The following is a 15,440-nucleotide window of genomic DNA, read 5'->3' as shown; positions in this document are numbered from 1 at the left end:
TATTATTCAATCCATTTAAGATCCTTTGTTGCATCTTCATCTTCTTGATTGAAATCCATTAGTGAAGTCAAGCACATTGTATTCAACTCAAGAAATCTGGCATTATAAGGTAAATTAAAACATTTATTTTACATTCATACTATTTCAAATATCTCAAGGTTAATTCCTATTATAGGATTTGACTTAGGAAAAACCCCCATCGACAAAGAAAAACCCATTCTCTTATAGGTTGTAGATCTCAGATTAGTGAACAAGTTACAAATTGGAGTACCTTTTTGATGTTTAGTAGAATTGTGAAGTTAGAATTTGGATTGGATAGTTAACATTAGGACTGAATTTCTCATAATTCATAATTTTTCCTTTGATTCAAAATTTAGCCTCTGAAGCAGAATTTTTCCCTAGATAGATCCCCGATTTTTGTTTGGGTTTTGTTTGTTGTGCAGTTTCAAGATTGAATTCAAAGATTTCCCCTCTTTTTGATCACTAAAACAAGAAACTAATATAATTGAAAGGTGTGCTTCCTTAAACTCTTTGTCCTTTCAATATATCTACTTAGATATAATTCTTTATACACACACAAAGAACACCTAAGTAATTGGATACATTTTCCCCTATTTTTCCTAGATCTAGTTTGCATTAATGCTTATTGTTTAGTTGGTTAGAACTAATCTTCCTAGGCCTAGTTCTCTATAATTGGGAGTAAAAGGGATTTTCTCCTTATTTTTCCTCCCTCTATATTCATATGTGCATGTATGTTATGTGATGTACTTAGGGTTTTACTTCTGATTCACTTTTCCTACAATGCAGTCTAGTTTGATATCTAATAGTGTTAGGATAGGTGAGTCTAATGTGTAGGAGGGATGTGGATGGATCCAAAAGGGGGTCAGGAAGTAATCTCAATATTCTATTTACTTATTTTATATTTTCTTGGTTAGTCTTTCTTGTTTCCAAGTTGGGTATCTTTTATGTCATGGTAAAAGAACAAACCTTTGTCACCTTTTATAAGAAAAAGGATCCCATAATGCAAATTGTTCAACTTTAATGACATAAAAATGGTATTTTTGTTTAGAATTTGAAGATGATGTAAAATAATAAAATATGTGAAACTGGATTAATTTTATGTGTATATATTTTTTAATTATTTTGAGTAAGAATTTATTCATTTTTTCAAATTTTGATGTCCTACTCTCAACTATGAGAAATATAGGTTGTTGTTCTCGTCAAAAAATTATAAGTAGATCATCTATTTTTTTCTAATTTTAAAATATATTATAGATCACATGTATATCTAGGTGGAAAAAAAAGAAATATTGGATTTTGATGGGTATTTTCTTTGCTATAAGTACTCAAGATTAATCCTATCAGAAGCCAATAATTTTCTCCTCCCATCAAAACTTCCCTATCAAATCTACACCTTTTAAAAAATAAATTATGCATTGTTGAAGATGACACTCTCTTGTAGGGCTAACTATAATTTTATTTTATTTTTGATATGATTTACTTCTTTTTCTTTTTTTTTCCTTTTTTGAGAGAGCATTGTCCGAAATGTTAAAATACCTACTTATAATATTTTTAAATTATAAGATTTTATAATTAATAAAAAAATAATAAAATTTATATGATGATGATATTAACTTTGAGATCTGTAAAATGGTATTTTTAGCTTTTGCAAATAGTTAAGTTTTGATAAGGAAATGAGATTTGACTTAAATAGGTTTAGAGCTCCTAAAAGGTGATACATATCTATGAATTTACCCATTAGAAAAGAGTCTAGGGAAGCTTAACAACTTTTTGGTGGGGTGTTAAAGTACTCCTACAATATTGTAACTACCTTACATTCTTGGATAGGTTTTGGAGCCTTTGATAGCTTGGATGATAAGTTCAGTAAATGATGATACTCTATTAACTGGTTTGTGGTTTGTTTGGAAAATTTCATTTTATCCCTTATCTTTAATTAAATTTATTTTAAAATTAATTATAATTGACTAGTCAATATTTAAAGGAACTTGACTCTTGTAGACTATTCACATTTTATGGAGATTGCTAATGTCACGTTGGTTTTGTAGGGGTAGTCTCTACATAGTTCCTAGGAAAAAAATCCACTCCTTGTATGTCGTTCATGGAGGCATTATCCGATTGAATAGATTACGGTCCAATAATTATTTTCACACATGGCTAATACATACATAGTATTACTATCAATACATTGTGCACTTGTGTAAAGGAGTTTGTATCATTATATGTTTCTATTTTGCTAACAAAGTGTTAATGGGTCGATTTCTAAATTTTAAAATGAATATACAATGATTATATATGCCAAATTATCTCTATAACATGTAATTAGGATATAAATTTTGAAATCATATTCCATTTTTTAGTTACCTTTTTACCAATCTTAGAAATTTAAGATTTAAATTTACAAAGAGAGTTTTGTGTTTGTTACAAAATCAAATGAGAATTAGTTGGTTGTCTAATCAATGATCATGAGTTCTCTCAAGTATTGAACTAATTTAGAATTATTATAATTTTTCATATGATTTCCTTTAATGAATGCTTTTCCCACTGACAACCTTTCTCTACCATGATGTTTATTTATAATTCTTAAAGTAATTTTTTTTTTAAATATAGGTTTAAATTATTATATATTTACATAATTTATGTTTTAACATATAGTGAATATGTTAAAAGAAAATGAAGCAGAAGAAAAAGAGAAAGGAGGAATCCAGGTGACCATTGACAAAATCAAGGAGGAATCCAGGTGACCATTGACAAAATCAAGGAAATTAAGGAGAGCCTAGTCATCGAAACAACCTAGTACATTTTGTGGGTTTTTTTAAAAAAAAAATTGTGTGCACTCCATTTAATATATTAGATGTTTAGTTTTGGGTATGTGTTGGTGTTGATGTTGGTTGTTTTAGTGAGGGGGATCTGATTGTCTTAAATCACTATTTGTCTATGGAACTTTTTTGACTTTTGATGTAATTTTTTTTTGGGGTTTCAGGTCTTGTGTAAAAAAAATTGTTTTGCCCCTTAATATAAGACATATAGTGAATCTTGATTTTATTGGGATATAGTTTATATATTAGAAATGCATTTAAACTATAATCAACCATAAGAATCTAAAGAAAAAATCTTTAAAATGTTAATATAATGAATTACATCAATCTTAATTGAGATCAAGATAAAATTGATTATACATTCATTCATACACTTTGAATGTAATATTCTTCATGATTTGATATAATAAAAAGAAAAAAATGAAATGTGTTTCCTTTGGAACCCAATTTTGGTTAAATGTTCTTGGTTGAAACAATAATCGGATAGTTGACATCCTAGAATGTCCCTTTCATCTCACACTTATTTACTTGAGTGCATAACAGTCAGATACCAAGGACATATATCATGAGAACCTCAGTCACATCATAGATGTACCTTAGTGTTGCAAGGGCCCAAGGTCCTAAGCAAGGTCGTCAAACACCAATTTTGGATAGATTAGGAGGTTGATAAGTATCCAAATTGACATAATGTGATAATTCAATCTCAAGCATCCCTAGAATTAATTTAGGAAAATTTCTTACATATTGTAATAAGGCCTGTGGGAAAGTTAGAGGTTAGTCAACATTGGTCAATGCTATGGGTTGACCAAAAGTCTTTAATTTTCATTTTTTTAGAATTTTTGCATGATTCATCAAGCTGTTGTTGGAATTTGAAGTCATTTGTTTGGAAATATTGAGAATTAGCAAAAATCATCAAAAAGTTGTCATGCAACTTTTCTTTCAACTTTTCTTGCAAATTTGGAAGGCCAACAGTTAGAGTTTGGTTATGATCAAACATGTAAGAGTGAATATCTAGGGTCAAGAGGCATGGCCTATAAAATGAATGTATTCAACCTAGGAAAGGGTTGGAGTTGTATTGTATTGAATTTGAATCAATAAAGCATTTTTTGGTGGGGAACTATGTGCAAGCAGTAAGTACAGACTTGAGATCTACTTGCAGAGTGATAGTATGTGTAGGAGTTGAGAATCCAACTTTGATAATGCACCAAGATCACCTACAATGCAAATAACTTGCTGAAGAGAAACCTAGAGAGAAAAGAGCTTGAAGCAAAATCCGCACAAGAATGATTCACAATAGGAAATTAGAATTGCTATGTGAAAAATGGAATGAATTTACAATGGGAGAGAGACTGATTATAAAGTCCTCATGGAAGCTTGCAGAACAAGCTAGAATGTGGTGGAAGATAAGGATGACAACTTAGCACACATCCACAAAAGGTGGAAAAGATAAGTATGCTAAAGGGAACAAACTCCCATGTTGTCAACAAGTAACCACAACTACATGCATTAACCTAAGTAAGCTTAAGCATTAGAATTAATAAATAATAATTAATTATTTACTCTAACACCCCCCCTTAAGTACAACTTAGGGGAATTCCTTAAGCTCACAAAACATGCAAAATGGGTCCCGACAATGAGGCCATTTTAGGTACCCAAGTACAATGCGAGTAAATGCAACCTCTGTAAAATGAAGAAAGAGATAAAACACTATGGGAAAAACTCTCCCCCAAAAAGAGGTAAAACAACATGCTAAAAAAAAACATGAAGTGAAGGAAGGAAGGCCTCAACCAATCCCCCCAAGGACAACTTCTGTAACCCCAAGCATTGACCATAGCTAAAGAAAGCGTGGTGATGCAAAAGGTTTAGTGAAGATGTTTGCAATCTGTCTGGTGGTAGGAATGTACTCCAATGCAATAACACCATCCTAGATCAACTGACAGATGAAATGCATATGTAGCTCAATGTGCTTGGTATGCTAATGTTCCACTAGGTTGTGTGAAATATGGATGGCACTCTGATTATCGCACCACAAAATAGTAGGGAAATCAGGAGGAAATCCAATCTCAGTCATCAACTGATGAAGACATAAAGCCTCCTAACTAGCAAGAACTGTGGCCCTGTACTCAGCCTTTATAGATGAAAGTGCTTGAGCATGCTGCTTCTTGCATGACCATGTGATGGGATTGGAGCCAAGACAAAAGACAAAGCCAGAAGTAGACTTTCAATCATCAACATCACCGGCCCAATCTGGGTTGGTGTAGCCAACAATGTGTGGAATCCCTATAGTGTAGTGAATTCCATACATAAGTGTGCCCTAAATGTAGCACAAAATATGCCAGGTAGCTTGCCAATAACTCTCTTGAGGGTCTTGAGAAAATTGAGATACTAGGCCAACCCGTAAAAGAAAGATCAGGGTGAGTGTGTGTCAAGTACAAAACGTTGCTAACCAACTGTCGATACAAAGTAACATCCACTGAAGGTGAGGGGCAGGAGGTAGACAAAGTGGCACCCGACTGAAATGGTGTAGGAGCAGCCTTACAATCAAGCATGTGGAAGCGATGAAGCATGTCAAGAGCATACTTTTGCTGATACACAAAAAGGCCAATAGAAGACTGATGAATCTGAAGACCAAGAAAATAGTGCAGCAAACCTAAATCGGTCATCTTGAACTGGTCCATTAGTGCACACTTAACATCCTGGAGCATGGATGACAAACTACCTATAAGGATAAGATCATCAACATACAAAACAAGAATCAGAATCTCATCACCAAGACGTTGAATGTACACTATGGGATCAGAATGGTAGTGTGTGAATCTTGTAGATAGCAGAAATGAGTCCATTTTCTCATACCAAGCCCTAGGGGCTTGTTTGAGACCATATAATGAACGACAAAGTCTGCAAACCAAGGTCGAATTCTGCACAAAACCTGGAGGCTGCTCCATATAAATCTCCTCTGTAATATCACTATGTAGGAAGGAACTCTTCACATCCATCTGATAAATTGACCATCCCTGTGAAGTTGTGAGGGATAAGACAAGGAAAATAGAATTCATCTTGGTGACAGGGGCAAATGTCTCAGAGTAATCAACACCCTCGACCTGCAAAAAACCCTTCGCAACAAGACGAGCCTTATACTTATCAATAGAACCATTAGCAACATACTTAGTGTGATAAATCCACTTACAATGCACTAGTTTTCTCCTCTTAGTAAGAGAACATAGATCCCATGTGTGGTTCTTCATCAAAGAAGAATATTCCTCCTCCATTGCACTGTCCAATTCTGAATGTCCTATCACCTCTGCAAAAGTCTGAGGATCAGTACTAACAGCATGACTGAGTAGACCGGATCCTGCAGTGTGAGAACGGGTGTGACGGGATGTGGATGGGTCACCAGCTAGAGATCTTATAGCCTCAATAGTAGTTTGAGCCCATTTAGGAATCTAGGGAGGATCCTATGGTGGAGGTATATTGGGATCACCATGGTCATCATCCTCATCATCCATGAAAAAAAGTGGAGATGAAGAGGGAGTAGTGGGAGTTGGAGGAGGTGCTGGAGGTGAGGAATGAACTGTAGGAGGGCTCTCATCAAACTGGACATCCCAACAAAATAGGACCTCTATGGAATCAAGATCAAATAACCTATAAACCTTTACATCCTCGCAGTAGCCAACAAAAATCAGTGGTCAGTTCTTTGATTCCATTACTTTCCTCTTAGCATCAAGTACAAATGCATATGCTATACTCCCAAAAACTCTGAATGATGACACATTAGGCTTGATATGGGACCAAGCCTCCTCAGGAGTCATATATCAAAGTGACTTGTGGGGCATCTGATTCTAAATCTAGTTGGCACAATTGACTGCCTCTGCCCAAAAATAGGAATCCATGGACCTAGACTGAATCATGCAATTTTCCATCTCCCGAAGGGTTTTGTTCTTTCTCTTGGTGACACCATTCTGCTGAGGAGTGTAGGGCACTAAAAGCTAATGCTAAAGATCATGCTTAGAATAGAAATATTTGAAAGCCTGGTTCACATACTCCCCCCCATTATCCATGCATATCCACTGAATAGAAAGTCCAAACTGCTTCTCTATAAATGCCTTAAAAACTTGAAATGAATCGAAGGCATCAAACTTGTACTTAAGAAAGTACACCCATGTGCATCTGGAGAAGTCATCAATGAACATAAGCACGTATATAGCACCTAAAAAAGATGGAGTAGGAAATGACATGAGGTCACTATGAAACAAATCCAAAGGTTCTAAAGTACGAGTGGCTCGTCCATGTGGAAAAGAATCCCTATGTTGCTTGCCAAGTGCACATCCCTGACAAACACCATCTGGACAGGAAATCTGGGGAAGCCCAAGAACAAGTGCCTGTGTGCTCATGTGCTATAGATATTTGTAATTGACATGCCCAAAATGTTCATGCCAAAGTCTGCTTACTGAATCTACATGTGCAACTAAACATGAACCCGTGTCATCAAAAGACTCAAATCCATCAAATTTGTAGAGGCGTGATGCAGAGTCAACACTCCCAGTGGCCACGATCATCTTCAAATTATGCAAGTCCCAAATAACCACATCATGTGGTGAGAACTCAACTATCTTCCGGGAGTCAGAGTGGAAAATCTGATAGATAGATAGAAGGTTCATCGAAATATTAGGAACACAAAGTACATCTTGAAGAGAGCCCTCGGCCAAAGTAATAGTGCTAGAACCCAAAACTAAAAGTTGTGAAGAGTTCCCAACAATAATCTATGTGGTGGTGCAAGGAGCAAGAGAAGTGAGCAACCTAGGAGTGTTTTTCAAATGGTGAGAAGCCCCATAATCAAGAATCCATAAAGGTGCTGAAGTCTTAGCTCGTGCAGAAACAGTATGACCTTTCCTTGCAGGTGAACATGAAGATTGAGGAGCTGAAATGTGATGCTCCTTCATGGCTTCCTCTAAAGCCTCTAATCGTTTCCAACACTTGGAAATTGAATGTCCATCTTTCTCACAAAAGCTACAGTTCTCACTAGATTTCTTCTTGGTCTTGGAGGTAGACTCACTCGACTTTGAAGAATCTTTACCCTTGGGAGGGTTTGCTGGAGGATTAGCTGAAGGATCAAACTTTGATGTGTCTTTCTTTGATTTTCCTTTCTTCTTTGATTTCCCCTTAGAATTTTGAGCAACCAAGGCTTGGTTGGAAGAGCCTGAGCCATCCACCTACTGAATCTTTGCCTGTTCCTGACTTAATCGGTCACAAAATGTCTCAAATGTAGGCATCCTATGTCTATCTCCAAGGGCATCCATGGTGGAGTAGAAAGTAGAAGAAAAAACTTGATAATGACCCTTCAACTTTGAGAGTATCAAAAAAATACACTCATCATCAGTTTTGTTCTTCCCACATCCTTGTAAAACTGCACATAGGGATTTGAACTTCATCAGAAAGTCCCCGATGGTGGAAAAGTTGCTTGGTGACAAAGAAGTCAATTCTACATCCAACTGAAGTGCTCAAAACTCATTCACCTGGCCAAACAAGGTCTGAAACATCTGCCAATAAGCCCTTGGAGTAGTCAAACCATCCAAGTGAAATAGCAGACTATCTAAAATGTTGAGTGCAATGATTCCCATGACTTCATCCATCTTGTTCCTATGCTATAGAACCTCATAAGGTCATGTAAGAGTAGGATGATTCACATCTACACAAGACCATAGACCTCTTGACATGAGAAGCCTAGTCATTTATGCTTCCTAGGTGTGGTAGTTATGTGGTGTGAGACGAGTCACAGATGGATCCGCCATTGAGAGAAAGAATAAGACAGAAGTAGAAGGGTCTTAACTGAAGTAAATTACAGAAAAGAAAGACACTGCCCCCCACAAACGTACAATAATATCTCCCAAATATCACAAAAACAACTATAAAAAGTAGAAAAATTAGAAAAGAACCTGGATTCGTTGATGTAGAATAGGAGGAAACAAAAGCCTCTACTTTGATGCCAAAAATGAGAGCTCAAATGAACTCAAAATTGGACAAAACTAGCACCAATGTCTCCCTCTCCGAGTTAGATTTTCGACGCTTCTTTCAGATCGGAAAAAGATCTCCATATGCTCAAGTTATAGCCAAAAAATTGACTGCTAGTCCAAAAATGCACCTTGCTGGAAAATTATAGTCATGAGGTTAAATTTGACGACCGTATGGACGTCAAGGAGCCATTATGACTAATGATGTCAACTGCCAAATTATTGATGTCAGCAGCTAGAATGATGATGTCAACAGGTCACATAATGACATCAACAAGTCGTAGAATGATGTCAGTAGATCAGAATATGATATCAGCATCACCAGATGGTGGATGACATCATCCAATGAAAAACTGACATCACTAATAGAAAACTGACGTCACCGTTAGGAAAGTTACGTCACTGTTGACGATGCAAACTGTCCACGCGATAGCTTTTCAGTTGTCCACATGGTTGGTGGCACTAACGGAGTAGGGCGGAAAAATTTGACGGAGATCTACAGTGGAGTAGCGCTGAAGGCTGAGCAGAGGAGAGGCACCGCTAGAATCGCGGTGGGCCAGCTGAGCGGCAGGGGCCACGGAGTGACAGCCGCACAGAGGCAGCACCATGGCTGTGCTATCAGAAAAGGCTCCACTTGGGTGGCACGATGGTGGTTGCTCGGCAATGCGGCAATGGTTGCCCGATGCTTTGTTTTTTTTAAAAAATTGCAATTAATGCAAGATCGTCCATACGACAATGTCCAGGGGGCCTAAAAAATTCTTCGAAATGCCCTGTGTCCAAAAATGAAAAGCTTTATATGAATCCTAACTACAAATGGCCTTTCAGATCCAATGGTGATGTCCGTTTGGGCTGAAAGTGCTCCAAAAATTTGCTCTACCCCCGATTTGAAGAAAAATTGCACAAACAAACTAGGGTTTGTGACTCCAAATTATGGCTTCAAAAATTATTCGAACAAGAAGTAGTAGGGAGGCTTCGATACCATGTAGAAGTTGAGAATCTAACTCTGATAATGTGCCAAGATCACCAGCAATGCAAATAACTTTCTAAAGAGAAACCTAGAGAGCAAAGAGCTTGAAGCAAAATCCACATAAGAATGATTCACAATAGGAAATTAGAATTGCTATGTGAAAAATGGAATGAATTTACAATGGGAGAGAGACTGATTAAAAAGGCCTCATGGAAGCTTGTAAAACAAGCTAGAATGTTGTGGAAGATAAGGATGACAACTCGGCACACATCCACAAAAGGTGGAAAAGATAAGTATGCTAAAGGGAACAAACTCCTGTGTTGTCAACAACTAACTACAACTACATGCATTAACCTAAGTAAGCTTAAGCATTAGAATAAATAATTAATTATTAATTATGTACTCTAATAGTAGGTACATGATATAATTGTGAAAAAGTCATGTTTTGTTTTAGTTTTTAATGTACTAATTTTATTAGGGCAAATAGACTAAGCTTCTAGCACTTCTAAATTATTTTGTGTCTACTAGTTAACCTAACCCTTGTTTAGAGTTTTAATGAAATGGCATCTCCCTCCTAATCCCTATAGTGGAAAATCCTATTTCTTGGTGTGTAGAAAGGGTTTAGGATTTACATGATTTTTTAAATTTATTTTTACCACCGCCAACCTACTTGAGGTATTCTAACAACATTTGAGCTAAGCATCTTCATGTGCTTAGTGTATAGATAGTTAGCAATCATGTTGCAGAAGGCAACAGGAAGGTCATGGGTGCTTAAGGTTTGGTAGATGATAATTTGGAAGGATTCCCTAAGTGTTGATGGAGGTATTTATGTTGTGGCTTTCAGTCTTGAAGGTCTAGTAACCCAAACAATTGTATTAAGCCTATTTGGTCCTAAACTAGGGCTTGAGAGTTAAGGGGTAAGAATAGTTGACCCAAAACCCATGTTGTGGAGTTTATTATATTTCCATATGTCATTATATATTTTGTAACTTTTTTGGTGAGTTCTTTGGAAGTTTTGGAAGTTTGATGATTAACTTGGTTAGATAGGACAACTAGGAAAGAACCCCTAGTAGGCCTTCCAAGCCCAAAATCAATCAGATGGTTGTGAAAATGATGGAGAGATGGGAAAGAGTACTAAGAGGTGTAGTAGAGTTTGAGATCGTAGAGGGTGCAAGGGAGTGAGGTGCGGAGTAGATTTGGTTTCCTTTTTGAAGGCTTGATGATGCTTTGATGATAGAGATGGTATTGGAAGGTGAAGTGGGGATGTTGAGGAAGTCATTCACCAGCACTCTAGTCTTGAGTAGGACCTAAGAAAGGGATTAGGAGTTGGTTGAACATAGGAGAAGTTCAAGGAAGGATATTGGGAATAACCTAGTGATTGAAACCCATTGCTTGCATCACTTAGGTCCAAGCTAAACGTGACTAGTTTCTACATTTATTTATATTAAGAATCAATGAAATAAAAAAAATAATGATGAAAGCCAAACATATTTTTTGATCAATATTTTCACCTCATGAGAAAAATTCACTAACATAATAGGGAGATGCATGGTGAGAAAATATGTATAAAACTCATTCACATCTATTCATGTCAAAAAAACTCTTTAAGTGCATTGTAAAAGTTCATTTTCTAAAGAAATTTTATAAAGTTATTAAATAATTTTATTGATTCTTTAGAATATCTAATGTGTTTCACCCTATATCAGTAAAATTTATCACAACACTGAAAAATGAAAATTGAAAATTATATGCACACACATGGTAAGTTAATACCTAGTTAAACCCACTAAGCAAATAACTTGAAACACCATAGAACAAGATGTTGAATGAAACAACAAAGGAAGTTCAATGTGGAAAACATAGAAAACACCTCAGAGCAACCATCTTTTACTAAACTAAATTGGTTCAAGTATGCTAACCAGCAAAAATAAAATAAAATAACCACAATACAAAAAATTACAAACCAATCACCATGAATACCAAAGATGTTTTAGATTAAAAAAACACCCATGAGGTAAAGCTAGATTAGAAATTAAAATTCTTTAAATTGACCTATCAAAAGGAAACCAAGAACTTACAAAATAATACTTAATATACCATATAATATGAATAAAATAAACATCTTTAAATTGTCCTTTGAGAGATCAAGTTATCATCATACTATAAGGCTTGGCTCTAAATGTTACTAGTTTAGGTATTTTACATTGCGTTATTCCAAAAACACATGATTTAAAATGTATCCCTCAAAAGCATATGAGACATTCCAAACCACCCGTAACAAATATAGTACCTTATTGTTACAAAAATGAACTAGATGCTCTACTTTCCAATGTGAATAACATCAATTTTATAGTTTTTTTTCTTCTCACTAATCCAATTGGCCCTTTTCCACACTTCTAGACAACATGACAATGCAAACTAAAAAAAAATTGAGTTGATTGAGCTTATTATTATTATTATTAATTTTCTAAAACCAAAGTTGGCATTGTGGTCTTTGAGGTCACCGTGCTTCCTTCAAGGGCATGGGTTATATAGAGAAAAACTCAAGTAGTCACACATCTTAATCTTGGGTACCTAAATTTATAAATTATTAGGTCAAATCAAGATATTTATGTTTTATATTTTTTTCAAATTTGATTTAAGAGCTTAAAAGTTAATATTTTTTTAATCTAGAAAGTAGAATGAATGCATGATTAGCACTTACATAGATTATTTGAAGACATGCCAAAAACAATGTGGATATAGAAAATGTAAGTTTGTAGGTTTCAATTCATTGCAGGAATCCTGATTTCCCTCTTCTCCCTGCAGCATGGCTTACTTAATGAGTGAGGCCTTCGCCATGGGATTTGTTATCTTCTTTCTCATCCTCTGCTTCTTTTATAAGCTCAGCAGTAATGGCAGCAAGTTGAGACTGCCTCCAGGACCACGTCCATGGCCTATCATTGGGAGCCTCCATCTCTTGGGAAATCTCCCTCATCAGTCTCTAAACATGCTGTTGTGGTGTCTTCTCCTGCCATGGCAAAAGAATTCCTCAAAACTCATGATTTGGTTTTCGCAAGCAGACCAAACTGCGCATTCGGGAAATACGTAAGCTATGACCATACAGACGTGTTGTTCAGTCCATATGGAGCGTTTTGGAGGCAGATGAGAAAACTGTGCACGATTGAGCTGCTCACGGCAAAGAGAACCGAGTCTCTCAGATTCTTGAGAGAGGAAGAAGTGTCTGCCATGATCGCCTCCATCTGGCAGGAAAGCGGGCAAGGAGTGAAGTGTGTGGATGTGAAGAGGATACTCTCCTCCCTCACACAAAATATTGTCTGCAGGATGTTTGCGAGCAGGACGTTCTCCGACAACGAATTGAACGGAGGGATTGGCTTCAAAGAAATGGTTGAAGAGATGTTTTCTGTGGCCGGTGCTTTCCCGATTGACGATTTCATTCCTCTGTCGACTGGCTTGACATGCAAGGAGTTCGTCGTCGCATGAAGGCCGTTCACAAAACATTCGACGGATTTGCTGAAAAAGTAATCGACGAGCACATATTGGATAATGGAAAACGAAAGAAGGATTGCGTTAAAGATTTGGTATATGTGATGCTGGATATGGCTAAGACAGAGGGCCAAGCAATCTCGCGAACCAACATCAAAGCCATGATCTTGGTAAGTCTAAGAATAAAGACCTTTTGGCTTTGAAAAATTTGATTGTAAAGTGTTTTATATTATTTTGCTTTTCGACTATGGCCAGATGAGGAGATGAGTATAACAGTCAGGAAATATATTATCTGCTTGCAGAATATGTTAAACGGTGGAATGGAAACATCTGTGACATTGCTAGAATCGGTAATGAGTGAGCTTCTGAAGAATCCTGCAATACTGGAACGAGCACAATATGAGATGGGATGTGCAGTGGGCAGAAATCGCAGAATAAAGGAGAGTGACATTTCGAAGCTGGATTACTTGCGATGCGTGGTTAAAGCAAGTTTCCGACTTCGTCCGCCGCTTCCTCTGCTGGTTACCCACGAGTCGATGGAAGGGTGCAGCGTGGGAGGATATTTCATTCCGCCAAAGGTGAGGCTCTTTGTGAATGTGTGGTCGATTGGAAGGGATGAAGGCGTTTGGAAGGAAACTGATCAGTTTAAGCCAGAGCGATCTACGGGGAGTAATAAAGATGTGAGGGGTCAGGACTCCGATTTGCTGCCTTTTGGTGCAGGAAGAAGAGGATGCCCTGGGATTTCCATGGGTTTTTCTATTAGTGAGCTGGCGGTGGCTCAGCTGATTCATTGCTTTGATTGGACTGTGGAGAACGAAGTGGATATGATGGAAGAGTTTGCAATAACTGTTCCCAGAAAACATCCTCTGTTTGCCTGCCCTAAATGGAGGCTCACTACAGAATATCCTAGTTAAGCAGCCTGAAATTGGTGTCTTTGGTAGGTTTATAAGCAAGCTCGTGCGTTAACTTTTTGTTTAATAATTTATCTGGTTTCGCTTGGATAAATTGGTAAGTTTCTATGGGAGAAACAGTTCTGTGTAAATATAAATTTTAATTAATTACCTAGAGTTTCTAATGTCTAGCCCAAGTAATAATAGATTTCAGTTGTAATTTATTTATTTATTGTGTTTGAGTTGTTTCATATGGGATAGTTGTAAGTATGAAGTCATTGCATCTTTATTCACTTATTTACTTATTTGTAAGTAACAAGTATTTCTCAATTTTTTTCTAGATTAGTTTTAGAACATATGTACTTTTTTTAAAATTTAAGAAGACTTTTTTTTAGACTTTATAAAAATTAAAATCTTAGTTTCGATTATTTTTACAATTTAAATCAAATACATTACATTTTATTTTATGATTATAAATAAATTCAAACATATTCTAATCCCAAACACATTTTATAGAAAGAATTATTGTAATTCTCTTTTGAAACTTCTAGCATGTCATAATTGGTGAAGTTGAATGTGTCTTGATGATTCCACTAGAGATCGACTCTTATTGAGTGCAAGGTCATGTCAAAATAAGTAAAGAGACAAAGATTACATTTGAAGTGAAGTTGGTACAATTGATACCTCTCAGCCCTTATCCTCTTAGTTGAAGAAATTTCAGCTCAAATGCTCTATTGTCCATATTATGCAGCTAAAAGTGCTTTGTAGATGCTATTAATTACTCCATAAAATGAACTAATTTTAATAAAGGAAGGAAACAACATTGCTACTAAAATGCTCTATGATTTAAGATCTACTAAATCGAGCATATGATATTAACATGAAAATCATATAATTTTCTCTACCTTCAATAAGCAATAAATTGAAATAATTATAAATAAAGATGATGATACTTATGCATATAACTATGTGTAGGATTATTCTAAATGCAGGATTTGTGATAGAGAGACAAACTATTATTACAAATTATACATATTCAGATTTACTTACAAATATAATAGTTTAACTATAGTGTTCTAATGTGTAATGTCCCCATTTTAGCAGTTGACCAAGTGCGTGTGCGTTAGCCTTGTTCTACATGGTCCTGAGGGCTAACAAAGGGTTTAATGGGATCCTTGAGTGTTTTGGCCTAGTCATTTCTAGTTTGGGCCAAAACGAAGTTGATTTACTCAGTTTCAGGCATACTTACTAT

At 36.1% G+C, this 15,440-nt stretch overlaps 1 pseudogene; it reads left to right on the top strand.

The window, feature by feature from the left end:
- The window catches only part of LOC149553214 (cytochrome P450 750A1 pseudogene), a 91,188-nt pseudogene extending 76,976 nt beyond the window's left edge, over positions 1 to 14,212 (top strand).
- The last annotated feature ends 1,228 nt before the right edge of the window (positions 14,213 to 15,440 follow it).

This window comes from Cupressus sempervirens, chromosome 6, assembly GCF_028749045.1.
Source record: "Cupressus sempervirens isolate cs-2001-9-10 chromosome 6, ASM2874904v1, whole genome shotgun sequence".
In the NCBI taxonomy this organism is placed as follows: Eukaryota; Viridiplantae; Streptophyta; class Pinopsida; order Cupressales; family Cupressaceae; genus Cupressus; species Cupressus sempervirens.
The sequence above is the reverse complement of the archived record's forward strand: the minus strand, read 5'-3'. Positions and strand labels throughout refer to the sequence as shown.